This window comes from Vulpes vulpes, chromosome 9 (assembly GCF_048418805.1).
Source record: "Vulpes vulpes isolate BD-2025 chromosome 9, VulVul3, whole genome shotgun sequence".
Taxonomy (NCBI): Eukaryota; Metazoa; Chordata; class Mammalia; order Carnivora; family Canidae; genus Vulpes; species Vulpes vulpes.
The window spans coordinates 51,461,536-51,480,529 of record NC_132788.1 but is presented as its reverse complement, the minus strand read 5'-3'; the positions used below and the strand labels follow the sequence as shown (position 1 = coordinate 51,480,529).

The window sequence follows — 18,994 nt, the reverse complement described above, 5'->3', positions numbered from 1 at the left end:
GGTCAAGGGCACTTGTCCTCCACAGACTCCCTTCATTTTGCTCACCAGCCATGGCCACCCATGCTTCTGAACAATTTGCAACAAATTTGGGGATGTCCACAACCTCCTCAGATTTGACCATTCTCTAGAATGGCTCAAAGAACTCAGGAAAGCCCTTAGAGTATTATTAAAAAAGGATGCAAACTAGGACCAGCTACAAGAAAAGACGCACAGAGCAAGGTCTGAAAGGATCTCAAATACAGAGCTGCCTTATCCTTCCCTAATAGATTAAAGATGTATCACGCTCCTGGCACATTGATGTGCTCACCAACTGGAAACTCACCTGAGCCTTTGTGTCTAGAGCTTTTCTTGGAGATTTGTTCCATAGTCATGTTAACCAAGTCATTCACCACTTGATTGAAATCAGTCTGCAGCTGCATTCTCCTCCTTGGAGGTCAGCATGTTGATATCACGTGACTCAAAGCTCCAACCTATAGCCACATGGTTGGTCTTTGGGCTTGGCCAGACTCTATCCTGAACTGATCTAATGGTCCCCATGAGTCATTTCATTAGCATAAACCCAGGTGTGGTCCCAGGGGATATGATCTTCTGAGAGACTGGAAGCTTCCAAACTTCTGAAGCTGCCACCACTTCTCAATGGAGAGAAGAATAAAATTAAGAATTTATTTCTGCCTCCTAACCTGCCTCCCAGGGGCTTACCCCTCAGGCTTCCCTACAGCTCTTTTTCTTTTCATTAATATTTATTTATTTGAGGGGGAGAGAGACAGCAAGCGAGCAGAGGGAGGGGCAGAGGGAGAGAAAGAAACAGACTCTTGCTGAGCATGGAGCCTGATGTGGGGTTCAATCTCACGACCCTGAGATCCTGACTTGAGCTGAAACCAAGAGTCAAATGCTTAAGTGACTGAGCCACCCAGGCACCCTTAGCTTCCCCACGACTCTTAACTGCAGGCACCCAGAGCTCCCAGATGGGGAAGTGCCTCTTTTCTCCCATCCTCATCACTTTTTGATTCAGATTATCCATGTTCCGGGATAAACAACAGTGAAATATTTATTTGAAAGCCCCAGCCCATAGTCCTAAAAGGAAATAGTTTCTCACTGGGATATTTCCAAAGTCTGGGTTGGGCTGCTTGGTCCATGCGTACTTGAATCCTCCCCTCCTCCTGCTCATACACCACAGTCACCCAAGAACAGAGGCCAGCATGTGAGAAGCAGGCCTCTTTACTCTTAACTGAGAGAGAAAAACCAAGCTCTGGGGAGAGAAGCAGACAACAGACCAGCAGGCACAGCAGGCAGGATGCTGGGCCCCACAGGCCTGGGAGGAGGGAGCTGGAAGAACCGGCAGGAAGGACATGGAACATGGGCTTTCCTGCAGACAGCTAGCGAGGCCAGGCCGGCTGTCAGCCAACGGCCAGAACAGGCCAGAACATGGCCTCCCAGGGAGACAGGTCTGCGGAGGCTGTCAAAGCCAATTGTTTGAAAACAGAATTCTAAAGGAAGGATGGCAGCAAGAGTAATGGCACCGGTCCCTGCCCTCTTGCGTCCCCAGACACAGGGACCAGTAAAAGCACAGAGCCAGAACAAGGGCTTCTCTGTGGGTGGCCTGTGCTCACAAGGGCAGGTGGACAACACACAGGACACACTCACCACTTTTGTGTTCTCTGGGGTCGACTTGGTTGTCATGGAGATGGAGGGAGAGTCTCGGTTGTCCCCTTAGCTTCCAGATATTCAACTTACTATGGTGCTCTGGTACCAGGTAGACTTAGGTTTGAACCCCGCTCTGCCTCTGGCTAGCCACGTGGTGTTGGGCATGTCACTTGGCCTCCACCGAGCCTTGTTTACTGTGTGTGTGATAGATATGATAATACCTTCCTCCTTAATATAAATTAGAGCTCCTTTGTTAGTGCCACATTTAGGCCTCTTCCCTTCATCCACCCTCAGAATTCAGGTCTCTGTGCCACTGTCCAGTACACAGCATCCCGTGCCTGTAGATGTGGTTCCTGTTCCATCTCCTGCTGGGCTGTGACAACTCAGGATCTCCCAGTGTCCACCAGAGTTGGCGCCTGAAAGAGAACTTACCCTTTCCGTTTCCCTCTCCCCACAGACTTTTCTGGAAAAAGAGGGAGACTGGCATTTATGTGTTGTGATGTCAGGGATACTAGAAAGCCCTTTTGTTTCTTCCACCACCTCCCTAAAAAAAAAAATAAAAAACAAAACCAAAATCTCTCCTCTGTATTGTCTGCTGAAATTTGACCACTGGTGTTTTATTCTTTTGATTTAAGGCTTTTCAGTAGTTAAAGTGCAAATTTTTTTTTTAAAGATTTTATTTTATTTACTCATGAGAGATACAGAGCGAGCAAGAGAGAGGCAGAGGGAGAAGCAGGCTCCACGCAGGGAGCCCGACGTGGGACTCGATCCCAGGTCTCCAGGATCAGGCCCTGGGCTGCAGGCAGCGCTAAACCGCTGAGCCACCGGGGCTGCCCTAAAGTGCAAATTTTATTAGAAGTCATTATATTTAAGTCCTGACATTTGTCTGTCTGTGTGAATGAATGAATCTTATTCAATCTGGGTTCTGTGTGTTAGAGGGCCTGAGGCCACTGACCAAAGAGGAAAAGCAGCTCAGCTTCTACTGACACCTGCACCACAATTTTGCTTTGAGCCCTTTTCAGTGTGGAGGACAGGACCAATTTCTCACCAAATCCATAAACCTCTTATTTTCAGCCTTAGAGTTTTGTCCTGCACCCACCCTCACCCCCAGTCTACTTATCTCCACTTATATACTTTACTATCACCAGAAGGAAAGGGTTAATGTTCCTTGAGGGCCTACCATATGGCTAGGTGGGGGATGATGTGTGTCTTTGCATTTAAACCTTAGACAATGCATCTCACTTATAAAGAGAAGAAACAAGTAACAGAAGAGTTAGTCAGTTGCCCAAAGACACCAAACCCATGGGCGTCTAGCTGGGATTTGGACTCAGGCTGGTCTTGCTCTAAAGAGTTTTCATAAGGCAGTGTTAACTGTTTCTACTTTCTTCTCATCCTATTTCCCTGCTTCTATTTCTAGTTTGTTAATGTTAATACATAAATTTTTTTAAAAAGGTCTCCAGAAAAAGGATAATACATTTCAAACAAAAATAACCCGTGACAAAATCCTAGTATTTCAATGAGATTTTGTTATGAAACAAACATCCACAAAAGGTAAAGGATAGTACAATGAACCCCTCTAATCATAGGCTGTTCCTGCAGGTGAACAGCCCAGCAATAATTAAAAGCATGGGAGAGGTACCAGCACACCAGCAAATCTTGTATGCCTGCCAGAGTCTTTCTGTAATTTCTTTCTTACTACCCCTACCCTCCTTCCCTGATTCCACTGCCTGAGCACAGGCTCCTGTTCTGTTCATTCACAGGTGATGGGTAATGACAGTCACTCATCCTTAGTGGGAGCTCACCGTGTGGCCCATGTGCTTCACAGATCATAATGGATGTCATTCTTGCAGCCACCTCCTGGGGAGGGCAGAGTTGCCACCACCCCGTTTTGCAGAGTTGGGTGCTGACTGCAGAGATGTTCATTTTTCATCCCAGACCACAGAGCTGGTGGTTACTGGCAGAGTGGGGCAGGAACCCAGAGGCCCTGCTCATGTCCTGAGCTTGACTTCCTTGATTCTTCCCCCAACTAAATTTATGTTGCATGGGATAATCTGAAAACACCATATTCCCCATGTTTTATTTGATCGAAGTATTATGCTAATCTCTTCTTTTTTCTTTTCTTTTTTTTTTTTAAGATTTATTTATTCATTTACTCATGAGAGACACAGAGAGAGAGAGAGAGGCATTGACACAGGCAAAGGGAGAAGCAGGCTCCATGGAGGGAGCCCGACGTGGGCCTCGATCCTGGGTCTCCAGGATCACACCCTCTGCCCCAGGACTGCAGCAGGAGAAGGACACCGGGATGCCTTACACCATAGAAGAGGGGGAGAAGGCCAACTTGATATGGAAGTCTTCAGCGAGGCTTGGGAGCATGTGTACAGGGTCAGACATGTCCCTGTGCCAGGCTCTATACTAAGCCTTCAACCATCACCTTCCAGCTGCCCTACACGGAGGCCTTTCCCTTGCCACTGGTGAGTGGGAGCCTATGACACAGTAATGCTCAAGAATGTGGCTTGGGACCAGAGGGCCCTTCCATCCGAGCCGTCTGCAGTTATTTGGCCTCAGGCAAGTCACATAATTTGCCTGGGCCTCAGTCTCCTCCTCTGTATATTGGGGACAAAATAGTTTAGGTTCCACTGGGTTGTTGTGAGGCTTACCAGTTAGTACATACAATACTCTTAAAACAGTATGTGGAACCTCTGTGAGTAGTCAGATACCAGAGAGAAGAACAGTGCCAGTTGGCATCAGGCCGCCAGAGTCTGGATCCTGGCGCCGTGACTAGTGGTGACCTTTGGCTAGGAACCCAAACCCTCTCAGACTCCATTTCCTCATTTGTATCAGGAGGATCACCATAACCATTTCGGGGGGCATAGAGGGGTTTCAATGAATTATATTACAAAGCTCTTAAACCAGACAGCAACTGGTACCCAGTGAACACTCCGTGAAATGATTATTTCCCTATCACATGGGTGTACAAGACCGTCACCTGTACAGGATCTGTGATACCTGTGATTTTGTTCTGTAATGAGATGAAATTTTGGCCAGAAAATGAACTGCTTCTATTGCCTATCAGTCAAAATTTCCAAGAGATTATTTTCAAAAGCTATCGTCTTCATCACCAGCTCCTTATCCAAGATTTTTCCTGTTTCCTCCTACCTGAGTCCCACACCCCCTGATTCCCCACGTTGGTGACGCACCCACATGATAGTCCTTTGTAACCAACTCACGGGTTTCTGCCACCTGCCTGAGTCTGTACAGTAGTCATAATTGCTTCACAAAGTTATCTGGCTCATAAAGCAGAGCAGCATATCGAATGGAAAATTAAACCACAAATAAGCTGGTTTCATCACACTCTTGCAAAGGTGCATGGAACAAAATTGTTCCATGAGATTTAACTCCAGATTAAAAATTGCAGTAGGGCTTTGGTAAAGCCAGTTCCTATTTATATCTCGCATTGTTCTGGGAGCTTTCCGATTATCTCAGAGTCATAGGCATGCTGTAAATGTGTTGTCTGTTAGCTCCTCCCCCTTGTAGTGCTATTAAAAGTATGCAAGGAACAGGAGATTGGGGGATTTGCTAAACCAGTAGCCACACAGCATAGGCCAAGTGATTTTGGAGAACTGAAGAAGATAGGGGAGGGGGGCCTTAGAGGCTCCTGCTTGATCCTCTGTGCAGCTTGGATCGTGGAGATGGGCGGGGCCAGGGCTGCAGAGATGCAGACCGAGAAGTCAATCTATTAGTCAGGTGTCACTGGGGAAGGATCAGGTGGATTGGTGACAGCCTGGATCTAGAGCAAAAGAAACATTAAAAGAAGTCCCCCTTTTGAGTCTGGAATGAGAAGGAAGCAGATGTCATGGAAAGGTTGGGAAGAATCAAGGATTTACAGAAAAGAAAAACCCTCAGTCCCTGTTCATTGAGCACTTGGAGAGAAACCTGTAAAACATGTTTCTGCTCTTAGAAAACTTAAATTTTCCTTGGAGGAAAGAAGACACAAATTGATAAAAATCAGAATGATAGACAACTGTTTCAGAGATCAGTTTGGGCCATGAAGAGGGATGTTGCATGATAGGATAGCATTAATTTTGGCATATGATTACTTTCCAAATGATTTATATGGGGAATAGCTATTGGAAGGTCACCTCTGGCCAGGGTGACAGAAAAGGCTGCAGACAAAAAGGGCCATCTGAGCCACTTTTAAAGCATTGGCAAGAATTGCCAAGGTGGAGAAGGCGGGCAGGCAGGTAGGAGCAAGCATACAGAGGCTGGAAGGCCAGAGGCAGGGCAGTTGTTGCCAGGTGGAGCCCTAAGGGGTGAGTGGCTAGACATAAAGCTATAGAGGGAGATTAACATGAAGAGCCTCCATACAGACTGGGGAATTTACTATAGTGTAAAATTATGAACTTTATGTAGAATATGCAAGTATATTGAGCCTCCCACTGGCCATGTGACTTCTCCACATGGCTTTTGACTCAGTCTCCTAACAGTTACTTGCAGGGCAGAGGTTTAGGCTGGTGAGGGAAGGTACAGTCATGGTGTAAGACCGTAAATGGTTCAGGGCAACGGTGCTCCTGGCTGCAGAGAAGAACCCTTCAGATCACAGATCTCTGAAATGGATTAGTCATCATCTTCCTGCCACTTGAATATGTCAATTTATTTTTTGGAGTGAGGAAGAGATCGCTGATGGTCAGGCTTTTACCACTTACACTGTCAACAGGTGCTGAGCAACTAGTCTATGTCAAGCACCGTGGTAGGCATCAAAGATGCAAAGATGAATAAGACACAGTTTGATGGGGGACACACATCATCAAGAGATACTTACAGGAAAACATGAAAGTGCAGGGACTGCTGAATGCATGAGGGGGTGGGTGGGAGGGAGCACATACCCTGGCACCTCAGATACCTCAGGCACCAGCCTCAACTCAGCATTCTGGGAGGGTTTCCTGGAGCTGCTATTGCCTAAGCTGAGTGTTTGACAATAAGAAGAATATGGCAGGCAAGGGCAAGGAAGGGAGGAAGAACGTATTCCAAGTGGAAGGGAGAATAGAAGCCAAGCCATGAGACGTGTAATAAAATTAAGAGAGTGAGTGCTGGATCCAATTACCTGGGTTGAAATTCTATGACTGTCACTTACTAGCTACACAAGTTTTGGCAAGTTACATATCCTCTTTTCAACTCAGTTTCCTTGTGTATAAATGAGGAAAAGGGACAACTACCACATAGGGTTATTGTGAGGAGTACACGATACAACACTTGTGCAGAGATTAGCATAGTGTCTAGTACGTGGTAAACACTCACTGAATAATACTGATGATGACTGTGATGATGGCAATTGCCAGTGGTTTGATGTTACTGAAGATGTAGTAGAACACAAGGCATGGTGAGCAATGAGACCAGAGATATAGGTGTTGATTTAAAATAATCTTATTGATTTTTATTCTACAGGACAATGGGGATTTTTTAAAGGGAATAACATGATTAGATTTGCAAATCAGATAGATTCTTCAGGGTTATATGTCATGAACTGATTTGAGGAGGAAAAGACTAGAGTCAGGAAGTCCTGTTAGTGATGTTACAGTAGTTCAGGTGAGAGATGATAAGTGCCTACCTAACCCAGGGACATCACTGTAGGGATTAAAAGGAAGAGGCATATTTGAGAACTTTAGGTGGTAAATGTGACAGGAGCTGGGGAAAGAGAAGAAAGAGCTGAGGACACTCCCAGGGCTTCTAGTCTGGGAGATTGGATGAAGAATGATCCATCCACTGAGATGGGGAGCATAGAAAAGGAGCTTGTGTAGGAACCACAAAGTTAAAGTCATTTGGAAGAGCTGGATGAGAAGAATCTGTGGTTAGCCAGCTTGGACAGGTCCAGTAGACTTATTTACATAACAGAGATGCCTATGGGAAGGTCTAGAAATTCAGATTCAGACGTAACCAGCATAATGGTGGTTATAGAACCTACGAGGGTGGATGAGATTGCCCAGGGAAAGAATGCAGAGTAAGAAAGGAAGAGGATCAAGGACAAAATTCAGGGAAACACCACTATTAAAGGAAGAGGAAGAAGCCTATAAAGCCAAGAAGGAGTGATCAGAGTAATTGGTGGAGAAGCAAGAGAAGACGGTGTGATGGACATGAAGAGAGTGGAGAGTATGAAGAAGAAGGAAGAGATCAGCTAACTGGAGTGCCATATGGAAGTCCTCCAAAGCAGGACAGAGAGGAACCAACTGATTGGTAAATAGGAGGTCAAGAAGGGGAGGAAGGAATGTGAGATGAGGAAGTGGAGACAGTGCTGACTCTTTGAGATATGTTTTAAGAGAAGAAGAAAGAAAAGTAGCTAGAGCAAGGAAGGGAAAACAGAGTTAGGGGGAGCTTCATTTATTCTCCCTGCAAGTGGGAGAGATTGAAGAGAATGTGTATCTAATAGAAAAGAATTTACAGAGAAGTTGTGAAGGCTAGAGAAAAAAGTATTTGATGGATCACAGTCCACAAGGAGATAGGTGGACACGATACCAAGAGTTCAAGAGAAAAGAGGTTGGTCTGGAATGGCATAGATACAAAACAAGCAAACAAAACCACCATCTTTTCCATCTTCTGTGAGACTCTAGGCAAGGGGAGTGGATGAAGTTCTTTGTGGGGGCGGGGGCAAGCTTAAAGTTTGCATATAACACTCTTAGGTTGTTTAAAAGACTGGAGAAGTGGAGGCCATATGCTATAAGTGAGGGGTACAGGAGATTATTAAACCTTTCTTGAGAGTTGCAAAGAAGTGGAATTTCTACTAAAGGGATATTGGGCAAGGACAAGAGAAAGACAGAGCCTGATTCCTGAAGCTCAGTTGAGGAAGACCATGAATCTGTGGCAGCGGCCATCTGAACTGTTGGGAAATGTTTTTCCTCCCTCGTTTAATGAGTTGAGTACAGGAGGAGAAAGGCAGGTTGTGGTATTTACTCAGGGTTGGAGTTTTGCCACTGAGGCACAGTGAAAGGCCAGGGATGCAAGGCCACTGGGGGTTCTGATAATAGTAGCAAGCCCCATGCCTGAAAACAGGCTCAGAAAGCTAACAGTAGTTCTTCTGTCTTCTTGTTTATCACGATGAAGCTCAAGGGAAAGAAGTGACCTCAGAAGCAATTCCTTGTATCTTATTTGACAGATTAGATCCCATTTTAATTTTTGTTCCAGTTCACAATCATGAAAAACAATATATTTAACTTCAAATGTCTCCTTGTCCTTGTCCTGGTGTGATACATCAGCTTCAGCTTTTGGAAACTCCAGAATCATTGGATGATCTCCCACAACAATCAGAGGTTTCCCCAGTAAACTGGGGGATATCATGGTGTTATGAACTTTTAGCAAGGGATGGGGGAACATTTACCCAGATCTCCCAGGCCATCCAGCTCTCAATAGAAATGACCAAAGAAAGAACATGAAGTCACTTAAGCAAGCATTTGGAACATGTGATAGAAAATGAATCCAGTTATCCTTCTCTCCCCATAAAATAAGAATATGGCAAGAGAGGTAAAGAGATGATGATGATGATGATGATGATGATGATGATGATGATTATTATTTTAGAGAGAGAGTGTGTGTGAGCAGGGTTAGGGCAGAGGGAGGGAACCGTGGAGCCCAACAAATGGGGCTCAATCTCATGACCCTGAGATCATGACCTGAGCCAAAACCAAGAGTCTGATGTTTAACCAACTGAGCCACCTAGTTGCCCCTAGAGATTATTTTTAAAACAAATAAACAGGGCTATGCTCTAATGGAAGTCAATTGGTTGTATGTAAAAATTAAGAACATAGTGAATGAGGTTGTGGTGCTATCTTAATTGAATCCAGGCCATCTTTTTTGATTCTTGTTGATGGTGGCAATGCAGGAGCAATAATTATTTCCTCTCCCTGGTTTCACACCACTCCTCAGTGGAGTGGATAGAGAAAGAGCCCGGACCACTGTGGATGTCTCACAGTCAGTTCCTTGGGGACCAAGATGCTCTGAACATGTGCATTCTGACTCATCTGGAGGATATTTGGAAAGGCCTTCCATACTCATCAGGTGCAAGACGAAAAATTTCTTGACTTGGTGTCTCCTATTCATTAGCCATGGAGACATGCAGATAGTTTAACTTTAGACAGAGGAGAATTGAATTAAAGACCATAGAAATGTACTGGTAAGAGGAGAAATGGTACTGTGTAGCGCATTATGGTTTATAAAGGAATCGCTCTTGTTACCATATTTGAGCCTCACAAAAATTGTTAGTAGTAGGTTGTGATTCTGAATAAAAACAATCTCTTACATTTCTTAGAATGAAAATATATTTTTCTATCTTATCAATTTAATGGTATTGCTCCATTTCTTTCCTTGATCTTTCTTTCTTTTTTTTTTTTAAGATTTTGTTTATTTATTCATGACAGAGAGAGAGAAAGAGAGAGAGAGGCAGAGACACAGGCAGAGGGAGAAGCAGGCTCCATGCACCGGGAGCCCCACGTGGAATTCAATCCCGGGTCTCCAGGATCAGGCCCTGGGCCGAAGGCAGGCGCTAAACCGCTGAGCCACCCAGGGATCACCCCCTCCTTGATCTTTCTAAGTCATTTTTATTTCGCTCCCCTCCCTTCCTCCCTCCTAAAGCCTTCATAGATTTCTAGAATTAAAATCTTTCATTCAGGCAGCTTGGGTGGCGTAGCGGTTTAGCGCCGCCTTCCGCCCGGGGTGTGATCCTGGGGACCCGGGATCGAGTCCCACGTCGGGCTCCCTGCAGGGAGCCTGCTTCTCCCTCTGCCTGTGTCTGTTCCTCTGTGTGTGTGTGTGTGTGTGTGTCATGAATAAATAAAATAAAAAAAAGAATCTTTCATTCGTGGTTAGACAAATCATTGTTCCAACAGTATCTCCTCACTTCACCTCCCTGGAAACCATTTCTTTGTTCTCCTTTCTTTCTCCTCCAATCTCATTCTTGCCTTCCTCTCCTCCTGACTTGTCTGCTCTTCACAAGGCTCCATCGTGAACTTTAAGCAGCTCTTAAAGGCTTCACTTAAATACCATCTCCTTAAAAGAACTGTTCTTGCTAATACACTTGGATGTGATCTCTTCCTTTTCAAGATCCCCAATTTACACGATATCTTTGTTTCAACAACTATGTCATAATGGTGTCAAAGACATTTAGTGAAGTAACTTATTAGATGTTAACTTCTTGAAAGGCTGTACGTTTCTTCTTTTTAAGTCAAAACCCAGATCAAACATTGTTTCCAGTGTGAATTCTCTTCCACCTGCACTTAATTCCCTTCCCTGCCTAATGTGTGCTGAGGCGCTTATCACATTGTATTGTGATGGTTGGTTTTGATTTTTACCTTCCCTTTTAAGTTGGAAGCAACTTGAAGGAACATAGCATAGTGGTGAAACTGCCAGACTGTTGGGGTTTAAATTCTATTGCTGCTGTTTACTAGCAATGTAGTCTTGGGCAAGCTACTTAACCTCTCTGTGCTTTCTCGTTCTCTTATCTCTAAAATGAAAATCATAGTAGTCGCTACCTCATACAGTTGCTGCAAGGATTAAATGAATTTTACATGTAAAATGCTTCTCAAGCAGTAAGCAATATAATTATTGTATTTTATTGTCCTTTGTATTCTTATTGACAAGTACAATGATTAAAGCAAGTGGGCACACATTCTTTGTTTGTTGAAAGAATGAATGAATGAATAACAAAAAGTGTATATGATGTTTTTTTCTAATAGATCCCAAAGTCAAAGAGAGTATGTCCTTTCACCCACAGGTTTCCCACAGCAATTAATAGGAGGTTTATAACAGGTGATCAGTAAATGTTCGTGGAGCATTCTTTATGACTATGAATCCAATGACTGGCAGATTGAGAACAATAAGAATAATAAATTATACAATGAATACAAGTCTCACACAAGGCTATCAAATAGTCACACAGGATTTTACATTATGGTTGTAAGAACCTTTCCCTTTTGTTTTAAAGCTCTCAGTTGGGAAGATTACTTAACCTGCATGGTTGGTTTTAGCCAGACTCTAAATCTCTTAGTGATGTGCAAGATATCCACAAGGTGGATCTCAACTGGGATCACAGAGGGTCCAGGACCATGCAGGGGAGAATTTGACACCGAGATCCAGTGGCCCCCAAAGGGTGGCTGTGGACATCAGACCTGCCACTGGGGAAGGAGGACAGAGCCCTGTATACAGCAGCTCCACACAAAATCTGGCCAATCTGGACTCTACCCACCAGAGGAAGGCTCCCATCACACTGGGGCTTTGGCTAGGGAGAGTGAATCAACTGAGGATTTTGAAAAGTAGACTAAAAGAAATTAAAACAACAACAACAACACCCTTTTGGGCAGATTAATCAGGCAGGCATGGGGCTATTTCACAGTCCAGCAAACATCCACTTTTATGTCAGCCACCACACTGGAAAAAGCAGGGGACCTGTTTGTTCAGCTAGAAATGCTTATACGGGCTTCTTCCCCTCCCTGCCCACCTTTGTCACTAAACTTTCCTACTTCTATGTTGGAGAGGTTTCTTCCCCCCCCCCCCCCCCCCCCTTGGCTTTTTAAAGTAACATCAGTGGAGCAGCTAATGAGGCAGTGGAAAGCAAGCTGGTCCGTTCTGGGTTGCTAATGACTCCATTCCTGGGAGCCTAATCAAAGATTTGTACATTTAATTGCTGTCAAGTCAGCTCCAACCACCTGCCATTTCTGAAGCACCTGAGCTCCTAGCTCGGTAGCCGCTGATTCTAAGTGAATCCCTCACCATTTCTAAAGGCCAGGAAGCCAGGCTGCTGGGCAACCCTGAATGAAGTCCACCCTGGAGGACAGAGAGCAGCAGGCCTCACGGAGCTGTGCCTGATGTAACTGGGTCAGCATGGGAGGGAAACCTGTGCTTTTCTAGGATCAGACTTCTGTTTCTAGGGGAAGGAAGGGTGGGTGTGGTAAGGACTGGGGTGGGAGCAAAGAGAGGAGGAAGAAAGGGACATCCAATCCCATTCTTTGAGAATCTTTTGAGGCTTTTCTCCTGAAGGATGACTTAATTTCCATCCCCAGTGCACGGTTGTGTCAAGGATCAGTATTTGTTAGGCATCCTTTCCGATTTAAATGGTAATTGTTTTATTGTCTTTCCCAAATTCAGGTTGTGATTGTCCCCTGGGCTTTTTTGGAGATTTGGAGGATGAATGAATCTGGACCTGAGTTCAACCTAATGGTAAAAACAGGCTACCTCATGGGGATATAAATTAGTTGGGGAAAAAATTATGTTTAGCTGTTTTTCTAATTGCAATAAAAATTCTTTGAACACATGGACTACACACACTCTAACGTTATGCTTCTTGCTTGTGACAGGTGTATCAGGTATACCTATCATATCTGATCTTTTGTGATCAGTCTCCAGAGTGGTGGTTCTCAAACTTGAGTCTGAATGAGCATGGCCTGAAGGACTTATCAGACCATGGCTTCAGTGGGCCCTCCCCAGTTTCTGGTTCAGGCTGATGTGGGTGAGGCCTGATGATTTGCAAGTCCAACAGATTCTCAGATGATGCTTATCCTGTTGGACTAAGAGAACTTTCTCAAAGCCTCTTGGAAATACCAATCTCTGTCTATGGGCAGATGAGATTGCCATTTACTAAACACTTGATCAGCCACCTCTGCCTGCTAGTAACTGAGTTGCCGGTGGAAAAGAGGTACTGACCCTGACAGCTCATGTGGAAAAAGAAGAGAATTCTCCCTTTTCACTTTTCCATCACAGGCTCACATATAATGTGTAAAGGAAGAAGACAACAGGCCACATCTGTGGCGGGGCAGGTACTGTGCTTCACCCCATAGACAAATACCACCTCTCTTCCCCTGAATTCCTTTAGTTGGAATAGGGCTACTTGTATTTGGGAATTCACTCTCCCTTAGGATGACCAACCTTCCCAGTCTGTCCAGCCTTCCCAGTGCTAAAACTTAGCGTTATGGGAAAACAGAGATACTGTTCACCCTACCTCCCCTTTGGTTTAGCAGAAGTTACATCAAGAGGATATAATGTTATCAGATTTACAAATAAAACAAAGGTAAACATTGTCAGACTATGAACATTTTTTCATACCCTGCCAAAAATTAAAAAAAAAATTTTAAATAAAGAGGGAACTAAGGCTATTTGGGTTGATAAATATTCACCTATGGTCCCCAGCTTGCCATTGGCAAATACTTGCCCTAAGCAACTTTGGAACAGGGCCCATTTTCATTATTGATGAATAGTGAGGAGGTTTTCTCTTTAATTTCCTTCTGAAAGAAATTTGCTAAACTTGAACCGATTTTTAAAAATAAGTTAGAAGAGGCAAACACCTCCCTCATTTCACTGCCACCTAGAACTTCTTCTTGACCTCGACCTGAATTTCTAGCTTAGCTGTTCATGACCAACCGGTTGATTGGGTGAGGATGATGCAGTGACCAGCTGTCCCCTACAGCCTTCTGTTGTTGTTTTCTTGTGTATTTCTGTGTCTCCCTCCATTCCCCACAGTTGTCACGACGTTCCAGACACAGGCACTCTTGTTTTCATTTCCTCCTTACTGCTTGGTCTATTTATATCAGGGGACCCTGGAAAGTGTGCAAGATAACCTTACTAGAAAGCCAAATTAATTCTAAAAAGCAAACACCATATGATCTGCCAATCAGATGGGGAAAACACTGTTAATTGTTATTCACTTACTCCCCTAAATCTTTCTCTGGAGTGCTTGAAATCACAGAACTGGAGTACATTTGCCCTCTATTCAGCTTTGGAATTTAGATCTAAATGCAGTGGTGATCTGGGAAGATAGAACAAAAAAATCTTTGCTCTCAATCAAGTGTATGTATGGACATGTGTATCTATTTTCATGGGGAAAAAAAAATTGGCAGCCCTTTTGATGGAAAATGCAATGCTGTTTGAGAATTCCCCAGGAGCAAAACTGCCCTGAATAGAGGTCTCCTGGTTCTGTCACTTTCTGCTCCTCTGGCAAGGCTGAGCTGAAGCAGCCTTTTCCAGGAGTATCCTTCCATACCCAGAGCCTCTTCCCACCTCTGGGGCCACTTTGATCATTCCTTCCTCCTGTTGCAATTATTCTGTGCCCCTGCTTTAGTCCGCCGTATCTAGCTTTGGGGTTGTTTGGTATGTATTTGCTTTTCAACTTGACTGCAAGACTCTGAGGCCAGGAGGCAGGATCTATTCATAGTGGGTGCCTTGCTGCCTCATGCAGTGCTTGGCATCCAGTATATGCTCAATAAATATTTGCTAACTGAATGACTGGCTATTACATGTGAAACCCTTTCAGGGGTTCTAAACACATCTGCTGATCATTTCTACAGAATTTACGGTATTTATTTTAATACTGTAAATAGGATTGGGGTTAAGTCAAGAGATGTTTTATGCTCTGCCCTCGTAACATACAGTCTGGGCACAGACATCCCAAAGGTTAAATTGACCGAGAGATGGGATTAAAAGCAATTAGGTTTAAAAGGCAATTGGTTTGCTTTATTTCACTCATAGTTCGTGCACTTGCTTCGTTCCCACCGATCCCATAAAAACCAGAGCCATGGAAAGTAAAACAATCAGGAAGCTCATCCCTCTTGCCACGATATTTCTCCTTCCCCCTTTTCTGTGTTAGTTGGAAAGCTGTCTTCTGCTCTGCTGGGGGACGGACAGACTGACTCTGGCTCAGAGAAGCATCTATTATCATCGTCTAAACCTTGCCGGGAATAATGATCAAAATGGTCCCCTGGTGGCCTGGGACAGAGGTCTTTGCTCAGCTCAGCCTCATGCTCACATTCCTGCTTCAGCATTAGTCTCACCAGAGTATTCAGGTAAGCGGTGAAAGAAACTGAGAATGTTCTCTGGAAACTCTGACTTTATTGCAGATGTGACTCATTTTACCCCAATAGCTGTGGTCCCAAAGAGCCATGTGAAAAAAATTCCTTTTTTAGAAGTCTAGTTGTATTTAAAGTGCATTACACAGTGTATGTTAACTAGCTAAAGAGAACTTAAAAAATAAATTAAAAAATAAAAACACTTGTATTGTCAGGAGAGAAAAACAAATAAATAATAAAATCAAATAAAAGGGGCAAATAAAACACTGTACGTCAACCAACTGGAATGAAAACTAAAATTTGGAAAGAGTATAAGTAAATAAAAAATAAATAAAATGTATTACTAAAAAAACAGCTGGCCATTTAAAGGAGGTTTTATTTTTTTTAATTTAAAAAAAAACATTTTATTTATTTATTCATAAGAGAGACACAGAGAGAGATGCAGAGACACAGGCAGAGGGAGAAACAGACTCCCTATGGGGAGCCCAATGCAGGACTTGATCCCAGGACCCCAGAATCATGCCCTGAGCCAAAGGCAGACGCTTAACCATTGAACTACCCAGGTGCCCATAAAGAAGGTTTTAATGAATATTTTTCAAGTCTAGTCTTTACTAATGGAATATTAATTCATAGTCTCCCTTCTGTGAAAATCCAGATTTCCACCAACTAATTTGCATGCAAGACGCATGAGGACTATTCCAGGTTGGTTGCGAGTTGCATGGGGATGTATCATCATGAATCATTATAAGTATGTTTGGAATCCTCGAAGGCACTCCCTCTTGAGGGTTTCAGCTTTCCCTCTGTGGTGCTGCTTTGGGAGTGTCCCTCTCTGTCCCACTTCTCTCTCTCACCCCCTTTGGGCTCTTCCCCCAATTGGATAAAACAAGGAAAAAAGAAGAGGAACAAAGGAAGAGAGGCCTTTGCAATGTTCCATGCCATTTGGAAGGGGTGGGCTTGCTGCCAGAGGTGGTGAGCAAAATTGAGACGTGGTAAAAAAGAGTGGGGCTAAACCCAATCTGCAGAGTGTGGGGTAGCAACAGGGTTGATTGAAACCTCCTCTGGCCTTGTTCTTCTTTCTGTCATGCACCCTGCTGGAGGGGGTTTCAGTGTGATCTAGAAGGGTGCACACACAGCAATCGTCACATCCTGTCCCTACTTTCCTTTCTCACTAACCCTGTGTTCCACAGGCAGAATCTTGGCACGCCTTGAAGCAGGGCCACGGTATGAGGGCGCCACCCGCTTCGTGTGACTGCTCGAGTCACACAGGACTGTTTTTCAGTTAGGCAGTGTGCCAGAAAGAGAGGAGAGACTCTCCTCAGGATATTTCGCTTATCAGCTGCCACTGCAAGAATTTTCCCTGCTACGAACTTCCTAATATTCTGACCCCTTTGGTTTGAAAATTTCCAAGGCTGTTCCTATGCCAACGAAAAACATTCCATGATATATGTTTCTGATGCAATGTAGCGGCAGGATCTAGGTTACCAGGAAGATGTGTCAAAGGTGTGATTTATTTCCTATCCTTTTATGTGGAGTCTAGTGAATTCAGATATCACAAGAAAACCCTATGAAACACCGAAATATTCCTCTCGATACCCAACTACCATGTGCCTCCACTGGGTCCCTTAGAAGGTACGTAAGCCAAACCTGGGCTACGTGGAAAATAGCAGGCAGCTCATCTCCAGATATCCAGGTTTTTCAATTGCGTAGGTCAAAACACTTGAGCACTGCCCTGAATTATGCAATTATAAATCAGGTGTTGGTTTCATGCAGCTGTAGTCTGATGCTTCTAGACAAAGTCTTGATATTTTCTTATGTCTCTTTTTCAGAAATTCACCCTAATTTTAATCTTTCCAGTGAAAGGAAAAGCTTCTCTCTGTGCCTAACCAGTCTGTCTTCTTACTTTGATGATGGGCTCACTTCATGATGAAGAGCTTAACTACCACTAAATCACCACCACCAACAACCACCACCACCAACAACAACCAACCAACCAACAAAGCAGGCAATCAGAAGCCCTAGACCCCAGCCCCACAGTCCACTGTCTTGTTGTGATCTGGCTAGCTCATATGCTCTAGCCTCCACCTATTCACTTACACAACAGGGATGATAACTCTCATTCTGGGAACTTCTTAGGAGGACTCGATGAGATACTCTTTATTTGGAAGCATCATATTTTTGCCCATAGATCATTCAGGCTTTTGGCCTTTGCTCTAGAGGAGGACCACTGAAGGCTGTGTACCCTGAGGCACCATGCTTGGCTTTTACTCTAGCCATCCCTTTGGTATCCCAACCTACATGATCAGTAAGGTCTAGAAATAAACAACTTGGAATTATGCTTCCACAACCCTCTGTGGTCTTTCAGAACAATCATCAGCTTGCCCTGCTGGGTGAATATTGTTCATTCCTGATCTCAGTTAGCTATCATTTTAACCATTCTCAATTAAAAAACATCTACCTGAACAAATATAGGGGCCAAGAGTGTATAATCTCAGGAGCACCTGGATGGCTCAGTTGGTCAAGGTGCTGCCCTTGGCTCAGGCTGTGCTCCTAGAGTCCCAGGATCAAGCCCTGCATCGGGCTCCCTGCTCCATGGGGAGCCTGCTTCTCCCTGCCTCCTCTCTCTCTGTCTCTCATGAATAAATAGATGAAATCTTTAAAAAGAGAGTGTATAATCACACTTAGCCATTTGTTTTTTTCTTTTTATAAGATATTTTATATTAAAATTGTTTTGGCCAAGTTTATTGAGGCATAATTTACATACTGTAAAGTTCACTCTTTTATTGTATAGTTCCTGAGCTTAAAAAAAAGAACACATATTCTGTGTGCCCACCACTGTGATCAATATCTAGGTCAGTTCCATCATCTCCCCAAATGCCCCCTTTTGAAGTCGACGTCTTCTTACTCCAGCCCCTTAAACCATTAATTGGTTTTCTGTCTCTGTAGTTTTGCCTTTTACAGAATGTCATACAGATGCAGTCATGTAGCATATGGGCTTTTGGGTCTGGGTTTTTTTACTTATCATAAGGCATTTGCGACTCATCCAGGTTGTTGCGTGTATTAATAGTTTGTTCCTTTTTATTGCTTAGCAGTCAGTTGTCCAATGCATGGACTGTATTCATTCAACAGTTGAAGGACATGGAGATGTTTCCATTTCTTGGTGATTACAAATATGGCTCTAAGCACTTGTGTAAGGTGTTTTATGTGTACATACATTTTCATTAGACATTTGGCTTTCAGAGATGTATATAAGTTTAGTTCCAGATGAACAATCAGAAATTGCAAGATTTGGGGGACCCCTGGGGAGATGAGAGAGTATATATGTCCTTCACGAGTCAGTCAGGACCAGACCTGTCAGTTAAACAAAGGCTAGTTGTAGCAAGAGGCTATTATTATTTCCACCAAAGATACTTGAAGAATAGAAATGAAAACTGACATTATTTTTCTTAGCCCCTGGGGAAGAACATAAGTACATGATGGCAACTATCAATTTAGTGGGTCTATGATTGTCTAGGTGATTAAAGCAATATTTCAATGGA

General features: G+C 43.8%; 1 long non-coding RNA gene across 1 annotated transcript in view; it reads left to right on the top strand.

The window, feature by feature from the left end:
* LOC112918571 (uncharacterized) overlaps positions 1-15,658 on the top strand; it is a 43,393-nt gene extending 27,735 nt beyond the window's left edge. Inside the window, exons 3-4 of the long non-coding RNA XR_003234715.2 lie at positions 3,780-4,115; positions 12,769-15,658. This is a non-coding gene — a long non-coding RNA (uncharacterized lncRNA). The remainder of the gene's footprint in view (positions 1-3,779; positions 4,116-12,768) is intronic.
* The last annotated feature ends 3,336 nt before the right edge of the window (positions 15,659-18,994 follow it).